Raw genomic sequence first — 7,012 nt, 5'->3', positions numbered from 1 at the left:
TAGCCAACTGCGTGGTGATCCTGCCGGCGACGTCTTCGAGGCGCCCGATCCAGCGATTCTCACCCTCTGCAAAGACTTGTGGTTGGCGGTCTCGTTCTTCCGCAGCTGCTTCTCGGCCTCCAGGTCCTTGGCCAGGGTCCCCTCCCGGGCCTGGGCCTCCGAGAGCATCCCCTCGAGACCCTCCAGCTTCAGCTTGAGGTATTTGATGGCGTTGTTGGCCTCGGAAAGCTGCCCGGCCCTACTGACGGTCGCGCCCCGCGCCTCTATCAGGGCGTCGTTAAGCGTGTCCTTCTCCTTAGACAGCTTTAAGGCCTGGTCCTTCAGCTCGTCCCGCTCCACCTCCAGCTCCTTCACCCTGCCGGCGTGAACTAGAGTCTGGGCATCGGGTGCCTCTTTGTGCCTCTGCTCCAGCTCCCGGGTCCGCTACACGACGAGCTTATCCACCTCCTCATCCTTGACGCGGAGCGTTGCAACAAGCTTATCCTCGCGCGCGGCAAGGTCCCCCTCCTGGGAGTTCAGCCCAGCCTGGTGTTGGGTTCGAGCGGCCTCAGCTGCGGCGGCCAAGTTCTCCGCCGTCTCCTGGGCCTTGGTGAGCTCCACCTCGCGCTTGACCAGTTTGCCCTGGGCGGCCTTCAGCTCCTCACAAGCTTGGCGGAACCAAGTTTGCGTCTCGGCGACGCGTCCCTTGAGGTCCGCCTCTGCCTTGTCCACCGTTGCCATCCTGGACTTGGGCTTGTCCAGGCGGGCGCGGTGGAGCACCTGGAGCTTCCGGAAGTTGGCACCCATGGCCTGGAGAAGCCGATCCTCCTGAGAACCGTCGCCGCCAATGATCGGCTCATTGACAACCTCAAGCCCGGCGGCGGCAAGCACCTCCTCGTTGAACACCTCTCCCTCAATGGGCGCCCTGAAGCTCAACGTCCCTGGGAGGTGGACGAAAAGGCCGTCGCTCACTTTCAGATACCTGTCGGAGCCAGAGGCAGTGGAGGAGGAAGGCTGGTCATCAACCACCACCTCCTCGGTAGCGAACTTGCCGGGCTACCCGGCAGCCCCTTGGCGGCGTCCTCAGCAGCACCCTCGGCGGCCTCCTCGGCGGCGATCTTCTCGGCCCCCGCCTCGGCGGCCTCGGCAGCCTTGGCGACATCCTCGATGACGGTGTCTATGTCCTCTGGGTCCACCGAGGGGGGATCTGGACGTCGGGAAGAGAGTGAGGCGAAGCCAAGACACAGATTCAAGGAAAAGGAAAGATAGGGACGGAAGGTGAATGACGCACCTGTGCCAGGCTGGGGAGAAGTGGCCCTTTTCTCGCCAACATTTGGCCCCAATGTGAAGCCGCCGGCGCCCGAGTTCTCCTCCTCCTCCATCGTGTGCATGGGCTCGGTACTTGGCGCCCTTGCCGGGGACACCCCTCGGGGCGGCGTGGTCGATGGGGGCGGCGCGTTGGGGGTGGCCCTCAGTGGCTCCTCCTGCTGCCGCCCTCCTCCTGCAATCTTGGCAAGGTCAGCGCCAATGGATCATGCCCACCAACACGCGTCGACGATGGGTGAGAGAGGAACTTACGCTGGGGGTTGCTGTCCGGGCTGCTCACCACCACCAGTGGCACCCTCGAAGTGCCCGCCGGGGGCTGGCCGCCCGCCGAGGACATGGCCCTCTTCACTCTCTAGGACAGTGTCTCCGCGTCCCTGCAAAGACAAACGAATCAAGATAGGTGGCACGGTCTGAGGAGATGAAGATGACAGAAAGGGACAAGATACTTACTCGTCCTCCACCTCCTCCTCTGCCGCCTTCCTCTTCCTCCTTAGGCTGAGAGACCCGAAGTCAAAAACGACCTCCGCATCAACGTCTGCCGGAGGAGGGTAAGAAGGTGGAGTCTGAGCGCGCTTAGAAGAAGAAGAGGCAGATGCTTTCTTCTTCGCCACCGCGGCCTTCACCAATTTCTTCGCCGCCGCGGCCCTCGTTTGGCGCGCAGACATCTCCTAGGCTTGCCGCGGCTGTACGGCCCTGCCGGGCCGGACCGGCTCGCCAGAGGTGGCCCGCCGCAGGACTCGCCCCCTTCCCGTTGCCGGAGGGTCGATGGCCTTAACCTCCTCCTCCTCCTACTCGTCAGGACATCCTCGAGGAGAGGGGCCCCGGTGCCGGCGCTGCTGACCTCCCAGCAGATTCCGCCCACTGGGCGAGCTCCTTCTCCTCCGCGGCTGCTGTGGCCTCGTCCTCCATGCCGCCAACACTGTCGGCCTGCCTGGCGAGCTCCGCCTCCGCCGCCCTGGCGGTGATGTAATCCAGCTCGACCTGGGTGGTATCCTGGACGAGCAGCGGCTCGTTGCGGACATACACCTCCACCAAGTTGTCGAAGAACTCTTGCACCTGATCCTCCGGTGGCGTGGCCCAACTCGGGACGGGACCGTGCGCGTTGCAGTCTGGCATCATGGCGATGATGTCGGTCTGGCGTGAGTTGTTGCTCAGTGGGACCACCCCCGCTGGCAACCCAAACAAGGGCCCCTTGGCAACCTTGCCGGCCTTCGCGTCGGCCTTCGCAACCTTGCCGGACCTCTCGGCCCTGCCTTCGTGGTTCACGTCAAGCTAGAAGATCCGCTGGCAGAAGTGGGCATGCCCCATCACCGTGAAGTTGTGGTTGAGGCCAGGGCGAAGCCTCATGATGTCAGCCGCGTTCTGAAAGAGCCAGGCCGGCTGCCCCTTGTTGTGCAGAGGAGCGATTCGGCGGCGAAGTAAATCCGCCCCAATCATCTCAAGGGTATGCCCGGCAATGGTGAGGCCGAGGATCCTGTTTATGGCGATCTCGAGCTTGTCATCCTATGCATCAACGTCACACCAGTCATTCCTACGAACCGGCAGCGCCAGGTGGACCCGGTAGAACTCCTGTGCGTCGTCCTCCTCAATCCAGCACCACCGCCCCCGCCATTCTTCCCACCTCTCCTTCTGGGCGCCCTCCGGGTACGTTCCTTTGGACCTTGGGATCCAAGTGATGCAACTAGAGATGGCGCCTCCCTTCTGGATGCGAGGATAGAAGTAATGGCGGAAGAGCGCTGTGTTGGGGACGACTCCGGCGAAGCCCTCACAGAGATGGGCGAAAAGAGCCATGCACGCCACAACATTTGGAGTAAAATCCAGAAGGTGGAAGCCAAAGGTGTGCATGAAATCATTGAAGAAATCAGAAAAAGGGGGGCAAAGGCTGCAAGAAAAGTAATCAACAAAGAACGAATACCGATTCGGAGCGGCCTCGGTGCAATTGGCGGGGATGACACGCGTGGCTGGATGCCCTGTCGTCTCTTCCCCCGTCTTGCACCCCCACAGGGGCTTGAAACAGTCCCGGAGCCCGAACACGTCAACCTTCGAGGGGAAGTAGGCGAGCTGCGTCTGCCGCGCCGCCAACTCACTCTTCGACGGCTCCATCACCCCGGCGTCCTTGGCCACTCCCTTTCCCTTGGTGGATTTGGGGGCCATGGCGGCTGCGAGAGGTGAGGGGTAGAGGACAGCAAAGACGCAGCAGTGGCGAGCGAAGGCGAAGAGAAGGAGGAAGAAAGGGACGGCGGTTCCGAGATTGGAGAGGACGCATGAGGGGGTAAAGTGAGCAGCGCGCCCGCGGTTATTCGTTCTTACGGGGAAGGCGCGGGCCGCCTCCTTTCCCATTAACTGTGATGTGACGCATGCGTGCGGGAACCGCCCCACGGATGCCCCCCACATCACACATGACTCTCCACATCGCACGTTCAACGCGGGTCGTGGGGAAGCGTAGCGGATGAGAAGTTACCACAGTAAGAATCCCACCCCGAATGCCCACGCACCGTTCTGGCCTGGCCCAACAACGCATCGCGCTTATGTGTGGCCCAGGCCCAGGGGCTCCGGTCGGTGTACAAAATTAGGGGCTCTCCTTTTTGACCCCTTTACTTGTGCACGGGCAGTTAGAGCCACGTGCCATGGCCACGCTTATCAGTGCAGAGGAGGGAAGCCGGAGAGAGGCCAAAGCACAAGACAACCAAGGCAATGCCAAGACCAAAGACGCAGAGAACAGAGGGGCGAGGTGGACTCCCCCGGCAAGACCCTTGCCGGGGCGACCTCCGCGGCCCCGGCAAGAGCCTTGCCGGGGCAACTTGCCCAACACCAACAGAGCGAGCCATCCTTGAGCCTAGGAGTTCCAACACCGCCAACAACTACATTGGAACCAAGGCTCGGGAGGCGCTTCTGTGGTGGCATGCAGATCTTTGTCAAGACCATAAATATGTGAGATCAGATGAGGATCAGAAGACGGCGACCCTCGGCGGGATCCCAGCCGAGGGAATCCACAAGACCCCCGGCAAGTGCCTTGTCGGGGACGACTGCAACACCCCGGCAAGACCCTTGCCGAAGGCATCAGCAGGGCCACTGCCAGGCCCACGCCAGCCAAGGCTCCGCCTCTGTTCGCATGCAGCTGCCAGCCCAACCAGCTGGGCAGGCACCTGCATGGCAACATGCAGCTTCCAGGCCAACTCAGCAAGCACCTGCGTGGTGGCATGCAGATCTTCATGAAGGCCCTGCCACCGCCCCACCTCAGCAACCTGCCTGGCGTTGCACGCATCGCTGGCCTAGGCGCGTGTCGAAGCGAGGCGGAGCGGCGATGGACAGGACGGGCCTCGTTCCTGCCCCGATAAAGCTAACGGACACCTAAGTAGTGCATTTAATGCACTTTGTCCTGTAATGTCGAGCAATAAGCTCGCGCACTGTACACCTTTCCACCTCCTGTGTGCCACTGTGGCAACCCCTTTGTGCCTGTAAAAGGAGGCCCGAGGCATACTGGAGAGGGATTTGGCCTTTTGGAACTACGCAGCCACCGTAGCTAGTTCGAGAGCTCAAGAACACTCAATACATCCACCAAAGCAGGACTAGGGTATTACGCATCTTCGCGGCCCGAACCTGGGTAAACGACCCGTGTGCTTCCTGTCAGACCTGCTCTTCTCACAACCTCGCGCCCGCCGACCGTAGAAGGGATCCCAGTGATCCCATAGGTGTCGTTCTCACCGACAGTCTCCCTCAAACGACCCTGCAACCAAATACAATAAATCTCTTGTGTCCCCAACACACCCAATACAATGGCAAATTGTATAGGTGCACTTGTTCGGTGAAGAGATGGTGATAAAAGTTTAATATTGATGGTAGAAATATATTTTTATAATCTGAATAAATGAAAACAGCAAGGTAGCTAATAGTAAACGGGCACAAAAATGATATTGCAATGCTTAAAAACAAGGCCTAGGGTCCGTACTTTCACTACTGCAACCTCTCAACAATGCTAACATAGTTGGATCATATGATTATCCCTCAAAGTGCAATAAAGAATCACTCTCGAGTTCCTATTAGCGGAGAACAAAAGATAGAAATTGTTTGTAGGGTACGAAACCACCTCAAAGCTATTCTTTCCGTTTGATCTATCCTAGAGTTCGTACTAAAATAACGCAAGCTATTCTTTTCGATCGATCTAATCAAGAGTTCATACTAAAGTAGCACCAAAGCAAATTCATATTCATAATACTCAATCCACACAAAGAACTACAAAGAGTCCCCAAAGTTTCTACCGGAGAAAAGATAATCAAAACGTGCATCAACCCCTATGCATAGATTACCCCAATATCACCGCGAGAATCCGTGAGTTGAATTCCAAGACACATATCAAGTGAATCAATATGATACCCCAATTGTCACCTCAAGTATTCATATCGCAAGACATACATCATGTGTTCTCATCTCTGAATATTCAATCCGACAAGACAAAAGTTCAAAGGGTAAAGATTCAATTCATCACAACAAGAGTATAGAGGGTAGAAACATCATATGATCCATCTATCTTAACAAAGCCCATGATATAGATCATGAGAGAGAGAGAGATTAAACACATAGCTACTAGTACAAACCCTCAGCCCCGAGGGTGGACTACTCCCTCCTCATTGTGGTGGCTGCCGGGATGATGAATATGGCCACCGGAGATGATTCCCCCCTCCAGCAAGGTGCTGGAACGGGGTCTAGATTGGTTTTCATGGATACAGAGACCTTGCGGCGAAACTTCTAATCTAGGTTAACCCTGAAGGGTTTCGGAATATTTGGGAATTTATAGTGCAAAGAGGGGGTGCGGGAGGCCACCGAGGTGGGCACAACCCACCTGGGCATGCTAGGGGGGCCTGGCGCGCCCTGGTGGGTTGTGCCCCCCTCGAAGCACCCCCAGGTGCAGCTCTGCCCAATGGATGTCTTCTGGCCCATAAAAATATCTTCGTGGAGTTTCGTTGCGTTTGGACTCCGTTTGGTATTGATTTCCTGCGATGTAAAAGACAAGCAAAAAAACAGCAACTGACACTGGGCACTGGATCAATACGTTAGTCCCAAAAAATGATATAAAGTTACTATAAAATGATTGTAAAACATCCAAGAATGATGAAATAATAGCATGAATACTTCATAAATTATAGATACGTTGGAGACGTATCAGCATCCCCAAGGTTAATTCCTACTCGTCCTCGAGTAGGTAAATGATAAAAGAAATAATTTATGAAGTGTGGATGCTAGCAAAGTGCATGAGTTTGATTAATGATAATTTCAATCACTTTCCCTAGCATCATAACAGCAATTCTTTCTTATAAAACTTCTCATGTTATAGTGGCAACTAATTCATATGTTAAGGTTCAAACAATGAACTCTCTTGAGACTCAACAACCTATGTTCTTAGTCACCAAGCAATTGCAATTCAACTTATTCAACAGAGTTTAAGTAAGAGCTCCCCACACTAAACCATCATATAGTCTTCTATGATTGCTAAGACTCACGGCATACACATGAGCAAAACGTTTCAACCGGACACATAGAAAGATAGGGGCTTATTGTTTTGCCTCCCAACGTATTCACCTCAAGGATGATGTCAATAATAATAACTCATGCTACCCATATTCAAATGGACATATGTGCCTAGATCTTTCCTCACCACATGATGCTTTCCAAAGGATAAAAATAAAAAGGAATAGAGAGAATAACTTTG

This window comes from Triticum aestivum, chromosome 2B, assembly GCF_018294505.1.
Source record: "Triticum aestivum cultivar Chinese Spring chromosome 2B, IWGSC CS RefSeq v2.1, whole genome shotgun sequence".
In the NCBI taxonomy this organism is placed as follows: Eukaryota; Viridiplantae; Streptophyta; class Magnoliopsida; order Poales; family Poaceae; genus Triticum; species Triticum aestivum.
The sequence above is the reverse complement of the archived record's forward strand: the minus strand, read 5'-3'. Positions refer to the sequence as shown.